General features: G+C 40.7%; 1 protein-coding gene and 11 non-coding genes across 12 annotated transcripts in view; all 12 read right to left on the bottom strand.

Annotated features, from left to right (window-relative positions):
• The window catches only part of dnah10 (dynein axonemal heavy chain 10), a 226,809-nt gene that overhangs the window by 116,588 nt on the left and 92,951 nt on the right, over nt 1-17,270 (bottom strand). The gene's annotated exons all lie outside the window — the stretch shown is intronic.
• Nucleotides 84-190, bottom strand: LOC128317398 (U6 spliceosomal RNA). Its single transcript, XR_008300911.1, has one exon. It is a non-coding gene; the product is annotated as a U6 spliceosomal RNA (small nuclear RNA).
• LOC128317397 (U6 spliceosomal RNA) lies at nt 1,649-1,755 on the bottom strand. The gene has a single exon (XR_008300910.1). It is a non-coding gene; the product is annotated as a U6 spliceosomal RNA (small nuclear RNA).
• On the bottom strand, nt 3,228-3,334 carry LOC128317388 (U6 spliceosomal RNA). Its single transcript, XR_008300901.1, has one exon. It is a non-coding gene; the product is annotated as a U6 spliceosomal RNA (small nuclear RNA).
• On the bottom strand, nt 4,803-4,909 carry LOC128317389 (U6 spliceosomal RNA). Its single transcript, XR_008300902.1, has one exon. It is a non-coding gene; the product is annotated as a U6 spliceosomal RNA (small nuclear RNA).
• Nucleotides 6,381-6,487, bottom strand: LOC128317363 (U6 spliceosomal RNA). Its single transcript, XR_008300876.1, has one exon. It is a non-coding gene; the product is annotated as a U6 spliceosomal RNA (small nuclear RNA).
• On the bottom strand, nt 7,960-8,066 carry LOC128317362 (U6 spliceosomal RNA). The gene has a single exon (XR_008300875.1). It is a non-coding gene; the product is annotated as a U6 spliceosomal RNA (small nuclear RNA).
• Nucleotides 9,539-9,645, bottom strand: LOC128317371 (U6 spliceosomal RNA). Its single transcript, XR_008300884.1, has one exon. It is a non-coding gene; the product is annotated as a U6 spliceosomal RNA (small nuclear RNA).
• Nucleotides 11,715-11,821, bottom strand: LOC128317370 (U6 spliceosomal RNA). The gene has a single exon (XR_008300883.1). It is a non-coding gene; the product is annotated as a U6 spliceosomal RNA (small nuclear RNA).
• LOC128317369 (U6 spliceosomal RNA) lies at nt 13,291-13,397 on the bottom strand. The gene has a single exon (XR_008300882.1). It is a non-coding gene; the product is annotated as a U6 spliceosomal RNA (small nuclear RNA).
• LOC128317396 (U6 spliceosomal RNA) lies at nt 14,860-14,966 on the bottom strand. Its single transcript, XR_008300909.1, has one exon. It is a non-coding gene; the product is annotated as a U6 spliceosomal RNA (small nuclear RNA).
• Nucleotides 16,318-16,424, bottom strand: LOC128317395 (U6 spliceosomal RNA). Its single transcript, XR_008300908.1, has one exon. It is a non-coding gene; the product is annotated as a U6 spliceosomal RNA (small nuclear RNA).

Genomic DNA, 17,270 nt, shown 5'->3' with positions numbered 1-17,270 from the left:
GCTCTGCGCCCAGACTTTTAGGGTTTCAGTTAATGTTTTAGGGATAGGGTTGGTTTTTCAGGGTTAGAGTTATTAAACAGTGAAAAATATGGTAACGCTTCACGATTTTGCGTGTCATCCTTGCGCAGGGGCCATGCTAATCTTCTCTGTATCGTTCCAATTTTAGTATATGTGCTGCCGTAGCAAGCACAAACCACACACCTGAAGGGCCCCTATAAGTGCATAGGGTCCTAACAACGTTTCCTGTCCGTGGTTAGAGCGAAAACACACAAAGTTCCTTCAGGAGACTCGAAGAACTGTCCTGATTGGACACACTACATGGAGTTTACAGATATAATGATTCCCCAAATTAACCATTAAACGCTTCAAAATTCTAAACATTTATCATTTCGTGTCTCAGACCGCAGAGGTGCATGCTGGGAGTATGGAGATTCGGGCACTCGCTGGTGTTCTGGTTGGTTCTCTGTGTGGTGATGTAATCAGTCCTTTGTTCTCATCATCAACCCCCATCCCTTCCCCATTGAGCCACAATTTTAAGAAAAATCGGAGCCACCAACGGAAATAAAAACCAAATTTGACAACTTCTGCTGTAGAGCACCCTACATGGTAAAGTTGTGTTTTTGATGAAGACTTTAAAATTGCATAAAGCTTATCACAATGTAAAAAAAAATATCACTAAGTTAAAAAAACAAAAACAGGAATCTATGGCAGTCCACACAACGCTTCCTGCACTTTTTATGAAATTTGGCTCAGTGATAGAGGACAGTCTCAGCTACTTTACCCAGCAATTTTGGTGTACTCCGCTCTAGCACCAAATGGGGACATACAGTTGCAATAATAAATCTGCAACATCGTGGAATGCCAAAGTTGACAAAAAGGAAGTCAGGGCATATCTCAACCACAGCGTGATAAATTTAGAACAACGATAATACGTGAGTGACGGTCCACGACCTAGGGTAGTAGGAGAAATTTTGTCTTAATTCACCTCTAAGGGGTGCTGTAATCTAGAAATGACTCGAACTGCTCATAACTTTTAAATTGCTCAACATCAAGTCCTGATTCTTCTTTAGCTTGATTCCTTGGACGGTACCTGATTGTTCTGCATGGAACGAATTTGGAATTTGCCAAAGAGGAAGTTTGCCATTTTCATTTTACTTAAAAACTTTTTTTTTCAATCATCATGAAATTTAGCTCACAGCATCGTGGGACCAACTTGAACAAAAGACGTTTCTTGGATCTTTGAAATGCAGGATGGTTTGTAAATAACCTGCAAACAAATTTGATGGATAATTCCCCAAACAAGAAGTGAGGGCATGTCTTCCCAACGCTTTTATGTAATAACACTAAATTTGGCACATATGTTTAGCAACATGACCTGATGTTAGCAAACAAGCTTAGCATTCATTTACAACTTGGAATGGCTACTGAAAACAGAAAATGAGGCAATATCTCAGCAATGGCTTGTCGTAGTGCCATCAAATTTAATATATATGCTTGGGGAAAAGTACTGATGGTCCCCATGGCTACTGGTCTTTCTCCGTCACTACGGAGTGGAGTCAGAAGGTGTTCGGCGCCCAGACTTTTAGGATTCCAGTTAATGTTTTAGGGTTAGGGTTGGTTTTTCAGGGTTAGAGTTATTAAACAGTGAAAAATATGGTAACGCTTCACGATTTTGCGTGTCATCCTTGCGCAGGGGCCATGCTAATCTTCTCTGTATCGTTCCAATTTTAGTATATGTGCTGCCGTAGCAAGCACAAACCACACACCTGAAGGACCCCTATAAGTGCTTAGGTTCCTAACAACGTTTCCTTTCCGTGGTTAGAGCGAAAACACACAAAGTTCCTTCAGGAGACTCGAAGAACTGTCCTGATTGGACACACACACTACATGGAGTTTACAGATATAATGATTCCCCAAATTAACCATTAAACGCTTCAAAATTCTAAACATTTATCATTTTGTGTATCACACCGCAGAGGTGCATGCTGGGAGAACGGAGATTCGGGCACTCGCTGGTGTTCTGGTTGGTTCTCTGTGTGGTGATGTAATCAGTCCTTTGTTCTCATCATCAACCCCCATCCCTTCCCCATTGAGCCACAATTTTAAGAAAAATCAGAGCCACCAACGGAGGTAAAAACCAAATTTGACAACTTCTGCTGTAGAGCACCCTACATGGTAAAGTTGTGTTTTTGATGAAGACTTTAAAATTGCATAAAGCTTATCACAATGTAAAAAAAATATCACGAAGTTAAAAAAACAAAAACAGGAATCTATGGCAGTCCACACAACGCTTCTTGCACTTGTTAAGAAATTTGCCTCAGTGATAGAGGACAGTCTCAGCTACTTTACACAGCAATTTTGGTGTACTCCGCTCTAGCACCACCAACAGGCCAAATGGGGACATACAGTTGCAATAATAAATCTGCAACATCGTGGAATGCCAAAGTTGACAAAAAGGAAGTCAGGGCATATCTCAACCACAGCGTGATAAATTTAGAACAACGAAAATACGTGAGAGACGGTCCACGACCTAAGGTAGTAGGAGAAATTTTGTCTGAATTCACCTCTAGGGGGTGCTATAATCTAGAAATGACTCAAACTGCTAATAACTTTTAAACTGCTCAACATCAAGTCCTGATTCTTCTTTAGCTTGATTCCTTGGACGGTACCTGAGTGTTCTGCATGGAACGAATTTGGAATTTGCCAAAGAGGAAGTTTGCCATTTTCATTTTACTTAAAAACTTTTTTTTTCAATCATCATGAAATTTAGCTAACAGCATCGTGGGACCAACTTGAACAAAAGATGTTTCTTGGATCTTTGAAATGCAGGATGGTTTGTAAATAACCTGCAAACAAATTTGATGGATAATTCCCCAAACAAGAAGTGAGGGCATGTCTTCCCAATGCTTTTATGTAATAACACTAAATTTGGCACATATGTTTAGCAACATGACCTGATGTTAGCAAACAAGCTTAGCATTCATTTACAACTTGGAATGGCTACTGAAAACAGAAAATGAGGCAATATCTCAGCAATGGCTTGTCGTAGTGCCATCAAATTTAATATATATGCTTGGGGAAAAGTACTGATGGTCCCCATGGCTACTGGTCTTTCTCCGTCACTACGGAGTGGAGTCAGAAGGTGTTCGGCACCCAGACTTTTAGGATTCCAGTTAATGTTTTAGGGTTAGGGTTGGTTTTTCAGGGTTAGAGTTATTAAACAGTGAAAAATATGGTAACGCTTCACGATTTTGCGTGTCATCCTTGCGCAGGGGCCATGCTAATCTTCTCTGTATCGATCCAATTTTAGTTTATGTGCTGCCGTAGCAAGCACAAACCACACACCTGAAGGGCCCCTATAAGTGCTTAGGTTCCTCACAACGTTTCCTTTCCGTGGTTAGAGCGAAAACACACAAAGTTCCTTCAGGAGACTCGAAGAACTGTCCTGATTGGACACACTACATGGAGTTTACAGATATAATGATTCCCCAAATTAACCATTAAACGCTTCAAAATTCTAAACATTTATCATTTTGTGTCTCAGACCGCAGAGGTGCATGCTGGGAGAACGGAGATTCGGGCACTCGCTGGTGTTCTGGTTGGTTCTCTGTGTGGTGATGTAATCAGTCCTTTGTTCTCATCATCAACCCCCATCCCTTCCCCACTGAACCACAATTTTAATAAATATGGGAGCCACCAACTAAGGTAAAAACCAAATTTGACAACTTCTGCTGTAGAGCACCCTACATGGTAAAGCTGTGTTTTTGATGAAGACTTTAAAATTGCATAAAGCTTATCACAATGTAAAAAAAATATCACTAAATTAAAAAAACAAAAACAGGAATCTATGGCAGTCCACACAACGCTTCTTGCACTTTTTAAGAAATTTGGCTCAGTGATAGAGGACAGTCTCAGCTACTTTACCCAGCAATTTTTGTGTACTCCGCTCTAGCACCACCAACAGGCCAAATGGGGACATACAGTTGCAATAATAAATCTGCAACATCGTGGAATGCCAAAGTTGACAAAAATTAAGTGAGGGCATATCTCAACGACAGCGTGATGAATTCAGAACAACGATAATACGTGAGTGACGGTTCACGACCTAAGGTAGTAGGAGAAATTTAGTCTGAATTCACCTCTAGGGGGTGCTGTAATCTAGAAATGACTCAAACTGCTAATAACTTTTAAACTGCTCAACATCAAGTCCTGATTCTTCTTTAGCTTGATTCCTTGGACGGTACCTGAGTGTTCTGCATGGAACGAATTTGGAATTTGCCAAAGAGAAAGTTTGCCTTTTTCATTTTACTTAAAAACTTTTTTTTTCAATCATCATGAAATTTAGCTAACAGCATCGTGGGACCGACTTGAACAAAAGATGTTTCTTGGATCTTTGAAATGCAGGATGATTTGTAAATAACCTGCAAACAAATTTGATGGATAATTCCCCAAACAAGAAGTGAGGGCATGTCTTCCCAACGCTTTTATGTAATAACACCAAATTTGGCACATATGTTTAGCAACATGACCTGATGTTAGCAAACAAGCTTAGCATTCATTTACAACTTGGAATGGCTACTGAAAGCAGAAAATGAGGCAATATCTCAGCAATGACTTGTCGTAGTGCCATAAAATTTAATATATATGCTTGGGGAAAAGTACTGATGGTCCCCATGGCTACTGGTCTTTCTCCGTCACTACGGAGTGGAGTCAGAAGGTGCTCGGCCCCCAGACTTCGAGGGTTCCAGTTAATGTTTTAGGGTTAGGGTTGGTTTTTCAGGGTTAGAGTTATTAAACAGTGAAAAATATTGTAACGCTCCACGATTTTGCATGTCATCCTTGCGCAGGGGCCATGCTAATCTTCTCTGTATCGTTCCAATTTTAGTATATGTGCTGCCGTAGCAAACACAAACCACACACCTGAAGGGCCCCTATAAGTGCTGAGGTTCCTAACAACGTTTCCTGTCCGTGGTTAGAGCGAAAACACACAAAGTTCCTTCAGGAGACTCGAAGAACTGTCCTGATTGGACACACACACTACATGGAGTTTACAGATATAATGATTCCCCAAATTAACCATTAAACGCTTCAAAATTCTAAACATTTATCATTTTGTGTATCACACCGCAGAGGTGCATGCTGGGAGTATGGAGATTCGGGCACTCGCTGGTGTTCTGGTTGGTTCTCTGTGTGGTGATGTAATCAGTCCTTTGTTCTCATCATCAACCCCCATCCCTTCCCCACTGAACCACAATTTTAATAAATATGGGAGCCACCAACTAAGGTAAAAACCAAATTTGACAACTTCTGCTGTAGAGCACCCTACATGGTAAAGCTGTGTTTTTGATGAAGACTTTAAAATTGCATAAAGCTTATCACAATGTAAAATAAATATCACTAAATTAAAAAAACAAAAACAGGAATCTATGGCAGTCCACACAACGCTTCTTGCACTTTTTATGAAATTTGGCTCAGTGATAGAGGACAGTCTCAGCTACTTTACACAGCAATTTTGGTGTACTCCGCTCTAGCACCACCAACAGGCCAAATGGGGACATACAGTTGCAATAATAAATCTGCAACATCGTGGAATGCCAAAGTTGACAAAAAGGAAGTGAGGGCATATCTCAACCACAGCGTGATAAATTTAGAACAACGATAATACGTGAGAGACGGTCCACGACCTAAGGTAGTAGGAGAAATTTTGTCTGAATTCACCTCTAGGGGGTGGTGTAATCTAGAAATGACTCAAACTGCTAATAACTTTTAAACTGCTCAACATCAAGTCCTGATTCTTCTTTAGCTTGATTCCTTGGACGGTACCTGAGTGTTCTGCATGGAACAAATTTGGAATTTGCCAAAGAGGAAGTTTGCCATTTTCATTTTACTTAAAAACTTTTTTTTTCAATCATCATGAAATTTAGCTAACAGCATCGTGGGACCGACTTGAACAAAAGATGTTTCTTGGATCTTTGAAATGCAGGATGGTTTGTAAATAACCTGCAAACAAATTTGATGGATAATTCCCCAAACAAGAAGTGAGGGCATGTCTTCCCAACGCTTTTATGTAATAACACCAATTTTGGCACATATGTTTAGCAACATGACCTGATGTTAGCAAACAAGCTTAGCATTCATTTACAACTTGGAATGGCTACTGAAAACAGAAAATGAGGCAATATCTCAGCAATGGCTTGTCTTGTGCCATAAAATTTAATATATATGCTTGGGGAAAAGTACTGATGGTCCCCATGGCTACTGGTCTTTCTCCGTCACTACGGAGTGGAGTCAGAAGGTGTTCGGCCCCCAGACTTTTAGGGTTCCAGTTAATGTTTTAGGGTTAGGGTTGGTTTTTCAGGGTTAGAGTTATTAAACAGTGAAAGATATGGTAACGCTTCACGATTTTGCGTGTCATCCTTGCGCAGGGGCCATGCTAATCTTCTCTGTATCGTTCCAATTTTAGTATATGTGCTGCCGTAGCAAGCACAACCCACGCACCTGAAGGGCCCCTATAAGTGCTGAGGTTCCTAACAACGTTTCCTTTCCGTGATTATAGCGAAAACACACAAAGTTCCTTCAGGAGACTCGAAGAACTGTCCTGACTGGACACACACACTACATGGAGTTTACAGATATAATGATTCCCCAAATTAACCATTAAACGCTTCAAAATTCTAAACATTTATCATTTTGTGTCTCAGACCGCAGAGGTGCATGCTGGGAGTATGGAGATTCGGGCACTCGCTGGTGTTCTGGTTGGTTCTCTGTGTGGTGATGTAATCAGTCCTTTGTTCTCATCATCAACCCCCATCCCTTCCCCATTGAGCCACAATTTTAAGAAAAATCGGAGCCACCAACGGAGGTAAAAACCAAATTTGACAACTTCTGCTGTAGAGCACCCTACATGGTAAAGTTGTGTTTTTGATGAAGACTTTAAAATTGCATAAAGCTTATCACAATGTAAAAAAAATATCACGAAGTTGAAAAAACAAAAACAGGAATCTATGGCAGTCCACACAACGCTTCTTGCACTTTTTAAGAAATTTGGCTCAGTGATAGAGGACAGTCTCAGCTACTTTACACAGCAATTTTGGTGTACTCCGCTCTAGCACCACCAACAGGCCAAATGGGGACATACAGTTGCAATAATAAATCTGCAACATCGTGGAATGCCAAAGTTGACAAAAAGGAAGTCAGGGCATATCTCAACCACAGCGTGATAAATTTAGAACAACGATTATACGTGAGTGACGGTCCACGACCTAAGGTAGTAGGAGAAATTTTGTCTGAATTCACCTCTAGGGGGTGCTATAATCTAGAAATGACTCAAACTGCTAATAACTTTTGAACTGCTCAACATCAAGTCCTGATTCTTCTTTAGCTTGATTCCTTGGACGGTACCTGAGTGTTCTGCATGGAACGAATTTGGAATTTGCCAAAGAGGAAGTTTGCCATTTTCATTTTACTTAAAAACTTTTTTTTTCAATCATCATGAAATTTAGCTCACAGCATCGTGGGACCAACTTGAACAAAAGATGTTTCTTGGATCTTTGAAATGCAGGATGGTTTGTCAATAACCTGCAAACAAATTTCATGGATAATTCCCCAAACAAGAAGTGAGGGCATGTCTTCCCAACGCTTTTATGTAATAACGCCAAATTTGGCACATATGTTTAGCAACACGACCTGATGTTAGCAAACAAGCTTAGCATTCATTTACAACTTGGAATGGCTACTGAAAACAGAAAATGAGGCAATATCTCAGCAATGGCTTGTCGTAGTGCCATAAAATTTAATATATATGCTTGGGGAAAAGTACTGATGGTCCCCATGGCTACTGGTCTTTCTCCGTCACTACGGAGTGGAGTCAGAAGGTGTTCGGCCCCCAGACTTTTAGGGTTCCAGTTAATGTTTTAGGGTTAGGGTTGGTTTTTCAGGGTTAGAGTTATTAAACAGTGAAAGATATGGTAACGCTTCACGATTTTGCGTGTCATCCTTGCGCAGGGGCCATGCTAATCTTCTCTGTATCGTTCCAATTTTAGTATATGTGCTGCCGTAGCAAGCACAACCCACGCACCTGAAGGGCCCCTATAAGTGCTGAGGTTCCTAACAACGTTTCCTTTCCGTGATTATAGCGAAAACACACAAAGTTCCTTCAGGAGACTCGAAGAACTGTCCTGACTGGACACACACACTACATGGAGTTTACAGATATAATGATTCCCCAAATTAACCATTAAACGCTTCAAAATTCTAAACATTTATCATTTTGTGTCTCAGACCGCAGAGGTGCATGCTGGGAGTATGGAGATTCGGGCACTCGCTGGTGTTCTGGTTGGTTCTCTGTGTGGTGATGTAATCAGTCCTTTGTTCTCATCATCAACCCCCATCCCTTCCCCATTGAGCCACAATTTTAAGAAAAATCGGAGCCACCAACGGAGGTAAAAACCAAATTTGACAACTTCTGCTGTAGAGCACCCTACATGGTAAAGTTGTGTTTTTGATGAAGACTTTAAAATTGCATAAAGCTTATCACAATGTAAAAAAAATATCACGAAGTTAAAAAAACAAAAACAGGAATCTATGGCAGTCCACACAACGCTTCTTGCACTTTTTAAGAAATTTGGCTCAGTGATAGAGGACAGTCTCAGCTACTTTACACAGCAATTTTGGTGTACTCCGCTCTAGCACCACCAACAGGCCAAATGGGGACATACAGTTGCAATAATAAATCTGCAACATCGTGGAATGCCAAAGTTGACAAAAAGGAAGTCAGGGCATATCTCAACCACAGCATGATAAATTTAGAACAACGATTATACGTGAGTGACGGGCCACGACCTAAGGTAGTAGGAGAAATTTTGTCTGAATTCACCTCTAGGGGGTGCTGTAATCTAGAAATGACTCGAACTGCTCATAACTTTTGAACTGCTCAACATCAAGTCCTGATTCTTCTTTAGCTTGATTCCTTGGACGGTACCTGAGTGTTCTGCATGGAACGAATTTGGAATTTGCCAAACAGGAAGTTTGCCATTTTCATTTTACTTAAAAACTTTTTTTTTCAATCATCATGAAATTTAGCTCACAGCATCGTGGGACCAACTTGAACAAAAGATGTTTCTTGGATCTTTGAAATGCAGGATGGTTTGTAAATAACCTGCAAACAAATTTGATGGATAATTCCCCAAACAAGAAGTGAGGGCATGTCTTCCCAACGCTTTTATGTAATAACGCCAAATTTGGCACATATGTTTAGCAACATGACCTGATGTTAGCAAACAAGCTTAGCATTCATTTACAACTTGGAATGGCTACTGAAAACAGAAAATGAGGCAATATCTCAGCAATGGCTTGTCGTAGTGCCATAAAATTTAATATATATGCTTGGGGAAAAGTACTGATGGTCCCCATTGCTACTGGTCTTTCTCCATCACTAGGGAGTGGAGTCAGAAGGTGCTCTGCGCCCAGACTTTTAGGGTTCCAGTTAATGTTTTAGGGTTAGGGTTGGTTTTTCAGGGTTAGAGTTATTAAACAGTGAAAAATATGGTAACGCTTCACGATTTTGCGTGTCATCCTTGCGCAGGGGCCATGCTAATCTTCTCTGTATCGATCCAATTTTAGTATATGTGCTGCCGTAGCAAGCACAAACCACACGCCTGAAGGGCCCCTATAAGTGCTTTGGTTCCTAACAACGTTTCCTGTCCGTGGTTATAGCGAAAACACACAAAGTTCCTTCAGGAGACTCGAAGAACTGTCCTGATTGGACACACACACTACATGGAGTTTACAGATATAATGATTCCCCAAATTAACCATTAAACGCTTCAAAATTCTAAACATTTATCATTTTGTGTCTCAGACCGCAGAGGTGCATGCTGGGAGTATGGAGATTCGGGCACTCGCTGGTGTTCTGGTTGGTTCTCTGTGTGGTGATGTAATCAGTCCTTTGTTCTCATCATCAACCCCCATCCCTTCCCCATTGAGCCACAATTTTAAGAAAAATCGAAGCCACCAACTGAGGTAAAAACCAAATTTGACAACTTCTGCTGTAGAGCACCCTACATGGTAAAGTTGTGTTTTTGATGAAGACTTTAAAATTGCATAAAGCTTATCACAATGTAAAAAAAAAATCACTACGCTAAAAAAACAAAAACAGGAATCTATGGCAGTCCACACAACGCTTCCTGCACTTTTTAAGAAATTTGGCTCAGTGATAGAGGACAGTCTCAGCTACTTTACCCAGCAATTTTGGTGTACTCCGCTCTAGCACCACCAACAGGCCAAATGGGGACATACAGTTGCAATAATAAATCTGCAACATCGTGGAATGCCAAAGTTGACAAAAATTAAGTGTGGGCATATCTCAACCACAGCGTGATAAATTTAGAACAACGATTATACGTGAGTGACGGTCCACGACCTAAGGTAGTAGGAGAAATTTTGTCTGAATTCACCTCTAGGGGGTGCTGTAATCTAGAAATGACTCGAACTGCTCATAACTTTTAAACTGCTCAACATCAAGTCCTGATTCTTCTTTAGCTTGATTCCTTGGACGGTACCTGAGTGTTCTGCATGGAACGAATTTGGAATTTGCCAAAGAGGAAGTTTGCCATTTTCATTTTACTGGTTGGTTCTCTGTGTGGTGATGTAATCAGTCCTTTGTTCTCATCATCAACCCCCATCCCTTCCCCATTGAGCCACAATTTTAAGAAAAATCGAAGCCACCAACTGAGGTAAAAACCAAATTTGACAACTTCTGCTGTAGAGCACCCTACATGGTAAAGTTGTGTTTTTCATGAAGACTTTAAAATTGCATAAAGCTTATCACTATGTAAAAAAAATGACTACATTAAAAAAACAAAAACAGGAATCTATGGCAGTCCACACAACGCTTCTTGCACTTTTTAAGAAATTTGGCTCAGTGATAGAGGACAGTCTCAGCTACTTTACCCAGCAATTTTGGTGTACTCCTCTCTAGCACCACCAACAGGCCAAATGGGGACATACAGTTGCAATAATAAATCTGCAACATCGTGGAATGCCAAAGTTGACAAAAAGGAAGTGAGGGCTTATCTCAACCACAGCGTGATAAATTTAGAACAACGATAATACGTGAGTGACGGGCCACGACCGAAGGTAGTAGGAGAAATTTTGTCTGAATTCACCTCTAGGGGGTGCTATAATCTAGAAATGACTCAAACTGCTCATAACTTTTAAACTGCTCAACATCAAGTCCTGATTCTTCTTTAGCTTGATTCCTTGGACGGTACCTGAGTGTTCTGCATGGAACGAATTTGGAATTTGCCAAAAATGCAGGATGGTTTGTAAATAACCTGCAAACAAATTTGATGGATAATTCCCCAAACAAGAAGTGAGGGCATGTCTTCCCAACGCTTTTATGTAATAACACCAAATTTGGCACATTTGTTTAGCAACATGACCTGATGTTAGCAAACAAGCTTAGCATTCATTTACAACTTGGAATGGCTACTGAAAACACAAAATGAGGCAATATCTTAGCAATAGCTTGTCATAGTGCCATAAAATTTAATATATATCCTTGGGGAAAAGTACTGATGGTCCCCATGGCTACTGGGCTCTCTCCGTCACTACGGAGTGGAGTCAGAAGGTGCTCGGCCCCCAGACTTTTAGGGTTCCAGTTAATGGTTTAGGGTTAGGGTTGGTTTTTCAAAATTAGAGTTATTAAACAGTGAAAAATATGGTAACGCTTCACGATTTTGCGTGTCATCCTTGCGCAGGGGCCATGCTAATCTTCTCTGTATCGATCCAATTTTAGTATATGTGCTGCCGTAGCAAGCACAAACCACACACCTGAAGGGCCCCTATAAGTGCTGAGGTTCCTAACAACGTTTCCTGTCCGTGGTTAGAGCGAAAACACACAAAGTTCCTTCAGGAGACTCAAAGAACTGTCCTGATTGGACACACTACATGGAGTTTACAGATATAATGATTCCCCAAATTAACCATTAAACGCTTAAAAATTCTAAACATTTATCATTTTGTGTCTCAGACCGCAGAGGTGCATGCTGGGAGTATGGAGATTCGGGCACTCGCTGGTGTTCTGGTTGGTTCTCTGTGTGGTGATGTAATCAGTCCTTTGTTCTCATCATCAACCCCCATCCCTTCCCCATTGAGCCACAATTTTAAGAAAAATCGGAGCCACCAACAGAGGTAAAAACCAAATTTGACAACTTCTGCTGTAGAGCACCCTACATGGTAAAGTTGTGTTTTTGATGAAGACTTTAAAATTGCATAAAGCTTATCACAATGTAAAAAAAATATCACGAAGTTAAAAAAACAAAAACAGGAATCTATGGCAGTCCACACAACGCTTCTTGCACTTTTTAAGAAATTTGGCTCAGTGATAGAGGACAGTCTCAGCTACTTTACACAGCAATTTTGGTGTACTCCGCTCTAGCACCACCAACAGGCCAAATGGGGACATACAGTTGCAATAATAAATCTGCAACATCGTGGAATGCCAAAGTTGACAAAAAGGAAGTCAGGGCTTATCTCAACCACAGCGTGATAAATTTAGAACAACGATAATACGTGAGTGACGGGCCACGACCTAAGGTAGTAGGAGAAATTTTGTCTGAATTCACCTCTAGGGGGTGCTATAATCTAGAAATGAGTCAAACTGCTGATAACTTTTAAACTGCTCAACATCAAGTCCTGATTCTTCTTTAATCTTGATTCCTTGGACGGTACCTGAGTGTTCTGCATGGAACGAAGTAGGAATTTGCCAAAGAGGAAGTTTGCCATTTTCATTTTACTTAAAAACTTTTTTTTTCAATCATCATGAAATTTAGCTCACAGCATCGTGGGACCAACTTGAACAAAAGATGTTTCTTGGATCTTTGAAATGCAGGATGGTTTGTAAATAACCTGCAAACAAATTTGATGGATAATTCCCCAAACAAGAAGTGAGGGCATGTCTTCCCAACGCTTTTATGTAATAACACCAAATTTGGCACATTTGTTTAGCAACATGACCTGATGTTAGCAAACAAGCTTAGCATTCATTTACAACTTGGAATGGCTACTGAAAACACAAAATGAGGCAATATCTTAGCAATAGCTTGTCATAGTGCCATAAAATTTAATATATATCCTTGGGGAAAAGTACTGATGGTCCCCATGGCTACTGGGCTCTCTCCGTCACTACGGAGTGGAGTCAGAAGGTGCTCGGCCCCCAGACTTTTAGGGTTCCAGTTAATGGTTTAGGGTTAGGGTTGGTTTTTCAAGGTTAGAGTTATTAAACAGTGAAAAATATGGTAACGCTTCACGATTTTGCGTGTCATCCTTGCGCAGGGGCCATGCTAATCTTCTCTGTATCGATCCAATTTTAGTATATGTGCTGCCGTAGCAAGCACAAACCACACACCTGAAGGGCCCCTATAAGTGCTTAGGTTCCTAACAACGTTTCCTGTCCGTGGTTAGAGCGAAAACACACAAAGTTCCTTCAGGAGACTCAAAGAACTGTCCTGATTGGACACACTACATGGAGTTTACAGATATAATGATTCCCCAAATTAACCATTAAACGCTTAAAAATTCTAAACATTTATCATTTTGTGTCTCAGACCGCAGAGGTGCATGCTGGGAGTATGGAGATTCGGGCACTCGCTGGTGTTCTGGTTGGTTCTCTGTGTGGTGATGTAATCAGTCCTTTGTTCTCATCATCAACCCCCATCCCTTCCCCATTGAGCCACAATTTTAAGAAAAATCGGAGCCACCAATGGAAATAAAAACCAAATTTGACAACTTCTGCTGTAGAGCACCCTACATGGTAAAGTTGTGTTTTTGATGAAGACTTTAAAATTGCATAAAGCTTATCACAATGTAAAAAAAATATCACTAAGTTAAAAAAAACAGGAATCTATGGCAGTCCACACAACGCTTCTTGCACTTTTTAAGAAATTTGGCTCAGTGATAGAGGACAGTCTCAGCTACTTTACCCAGCAATTTTGGTGTACTCCGCTCTAGCACCACCAACAGGCCAAATGGGGACATACAGTTGCAATAATAAATCTGCAACATCGTGGAATGCCAAAGTTGACAAAAAGGAAGTCAGGGCATATCTCAACCACAGCGTGATAAATTTAGAACAACGATAATACGTGAGTGACGGGCCACGACCTAAGGTAGTAGGAGAAATTTTGTCTGAATTCACCTCTAGGGGGTGCTGTAATCTAGAAATGACTCGAACTGCTCATAACTTTTAAACTGTTCAACATCAAGTCCTGATTCTTCTTTAGCTTGATTCCTTGGACGGTACCTGAGTGTTCTGCATGGAACGAATTTGGAATTTGCCAAAGAGGAAGTTTGCCATTTTCATTTTACTTAAAAACTGTTTTTTCAATCATCATGAAATTTAGCTCACAGCATCGTGGGACCAACTTGAACAAAAGATGTTTCTTGGATCTTTGAAATGCAGGATGATTTGTAAATAACCTGCAAACAAATTTGATGGATAATTCCCCAAACAAGAAGTGAGGGCATGTCTTCCCAACACTTTTATGTAATAACACCAAATTTGGCACATATGTTTAGCAACATGACCTGATGTTAGCAAACAAGCTTAGCATTCATTTACAACTTGGAATGGCTACTGAAAACAGAAAATGAGGCAAAATCTCAGCAATGGCTTGTCGTAGTGCCATAAAATTTAATATATATGCTTGGGGAAAAGAACTGATGGTCCCCATGGCTACTGGTCTTTCTCCGTCACTACGGAGTGGAGTCAGAAGGTGTTCGGCCCCCAGACTTTTAGGGTTCCAGTTAATGTTTTAGGGTTAGGGTTGGTTTTTCAGGGTTAGAGTTATTAAACAGTGAAAAATATGGTAACGCTTCACGATTTTGCGTGTCATCCTTGCGCAGGGGCCATGCTAATCTTCTCTGTATCGTTCCAATTTTAGTATATGTGCTGCCGTAGCAAGCACAAACCACACACCTGAAGGGCCCCTATAAGTGCTGAGGTTCCTAACAACGTTTCCTGTCCGTGATTATAGCGAAAACACACAAAGTTCCTTCAGGAGACTCGAAGAACTGTCCTGATTGGACACACACACTACATGGAGTTTACAGATATAATGATTCCCCAAATTAACCATTAAACGCTTCAAAATTCTAAACATTTATCATTTTGTGTCTCAGACCGCAGAGGTGCATGCTGGGAGTATGGAGATTCGGGCACTCGCTGGTGTTCTGGTTGGTTCTCTGTGTGGTGATGTAATCTGTCCTTTGTTCTCATCATCAACCCCCATCCCTTCCCCATTGAGCCACAATTTTAAGAAAAATCGAAGCCGCCAACTGAGGTAAAAACCAAATTTGACAACTTCTGCTGTAGAGCACCCTACATGGTAAAGTTGTGTTTTTGATGAAGACTTTAAAATTGCATAAAGCTTATCACAATGTAAAAAAAATATCACTACGTTAAAAAAACAGGAATCTATGGCAGTCCACACAACGCTTCTTGCACTTTTTAAGAAATTTGGCTCAGTGATAGAGGACAGTCTCAGCTACTTTACCCAGCAATTTTGGTGTACTCCTCTCTAGCACCACCAACAGGCCAAATGGGGACATACAGTTGCAATAATAAATCTGCAACATCGTGGAATGCCAAAGTTGACAAAAATTAAGTGAGGGCATATCTCAACCACAGCGTGATAAATTCAGAACAACGATAATACGTGAGTGACGGTCCACGACCTAAGGTAGTAGGAGAAATATTGTCTGAATTCACCTCTAGGGGGTGCTATAATCTAGAAATGACTCAAACTGCTGATAACTTTTGAACTGCTCAACATCAAGTCCTGATTCTTCTTTAGCTTGATTCCTTGGACGGTACCTGAGTGTTCTGCATGGAACGAATTTGGAATTTGCCAAAAATGCAGGATGGTTTGTCAATAACCTGCAAACAAATTTGATGGATAATTCCCCAAACAAGAAGTGAGGGCATGTCTTCCCAACGCTTTTATGTAATAACGCCAAATTTGGCACATATGTTTAGCAACATGACCTGATGTTAGCAAACAAGCTTAGCATTCATTTACAACTTGGAATGGCTACTGAAAACAGAAAATGAGGCAATATCTCAGCAATGGCTTGTCTAGTGCCATAAAATTTAATATATATGCTTGGGGAAAAGTACTGATGGTCCCCATGGCTACTGGTCTTTCTCCGTCACTACGGAGTGGAGTCAGAAGGTGCTCTGGGCCCAGACTTTTAGGGTTCCAGTTAATGTTTTAGGGTTAGGGTTGGTTTTTCAGGGTTAGAGTTATTAAACAGTGAAAAATATGGTAACGCTTCACGATTTTGCGTGTCATCCTTGCGCAGGGGCCATGCTAATCTTCTCTGTATCGTTCCAATTTTAGTATATGTGCTGCCGTAGCAAGCACAACCCACGCACCTGAAGGGCCCCTATAAGTGCTGAGGTTCCTAACAACGTTTCCTTTCCGTGGTTATAGCGAAAACACACAAAGTTCCTTCAGGAGACTCGAAGAACTGTCCTGACTGGACACACACACTACATGGAGTTTACAGATATAATGATTCCCCAAATTAACCATTAAACGCTTCAAAATTCTAAACATTTATCATTTTGTGTCTCAGACCGCAGAGGTGCATGCTGGGAGTATGGAGATTCGGGCACTCGCTGGTGTTCTGGTTGGTTCTCTGTGTGGTGATGTAATCAGTCCTTTGTTCTCATCATCAACCCCCATCCCTTCCCCATTGAGCCACAATTTTAAGAAAAATCGGAGCCACCAACAGAGGTAAAAACCAAATTTGACAACTTCTGCTGTAGAGCACCCTACATGGTAAAGTTGTGTTTTTGATGAAGACTTTAAAATTGCATAAAGCTTATCACAATGTAAAAAAAATATCACGAAGTTAAAAAAACAAAAACAGGAATCTATGGCAGTCCACACAACGCTTCTTGCACTTTTTAAGAAATTTGGCTCAGTGATAGAGGACAGTCTCAGCTACTTTACACAGCAATTTTGGTGTACTCCGCTCTAGCACCACCAACAGGCCAAATGGGGACATACAGTTGCAATAATAAATCTGCAACATCGTGGAATGCCAAAGTTGACAAAAAGGAAGTCAGGGCTTATCTCAACCACAGCGTGATAAATTTAGAACAACGATAATACGTGAGTGACGGTCCACGACCTAAGGTAGTAGGAGAAATTTTGTCTGAATTCACCTCTAGGGGGTGCTATAATCTAGAAATGAGTCAAACT

This window comes from Pangasianodon hypophthalmus, chromosome 24 (assembly GCF_027358585.1).
Source record: "Pangasianodon hypophthalmus isolate fPanHyp1 chromosome 24, fPanHyp1.pri, whole genome shotgun sequence".
NCBI classification, from domain to species: Eukaryota; Metazoa; Chordata; class Actinopteri; order Siluriformes; family Pangasiidae; genus Pangasianodon; species Pangasianodon hypophthalmus.
The sequence above is the reverse complement of the archived record's forward strand: the minus strand, read 5'-3'. Positions and strand labels throughout refer to the sequence as shown.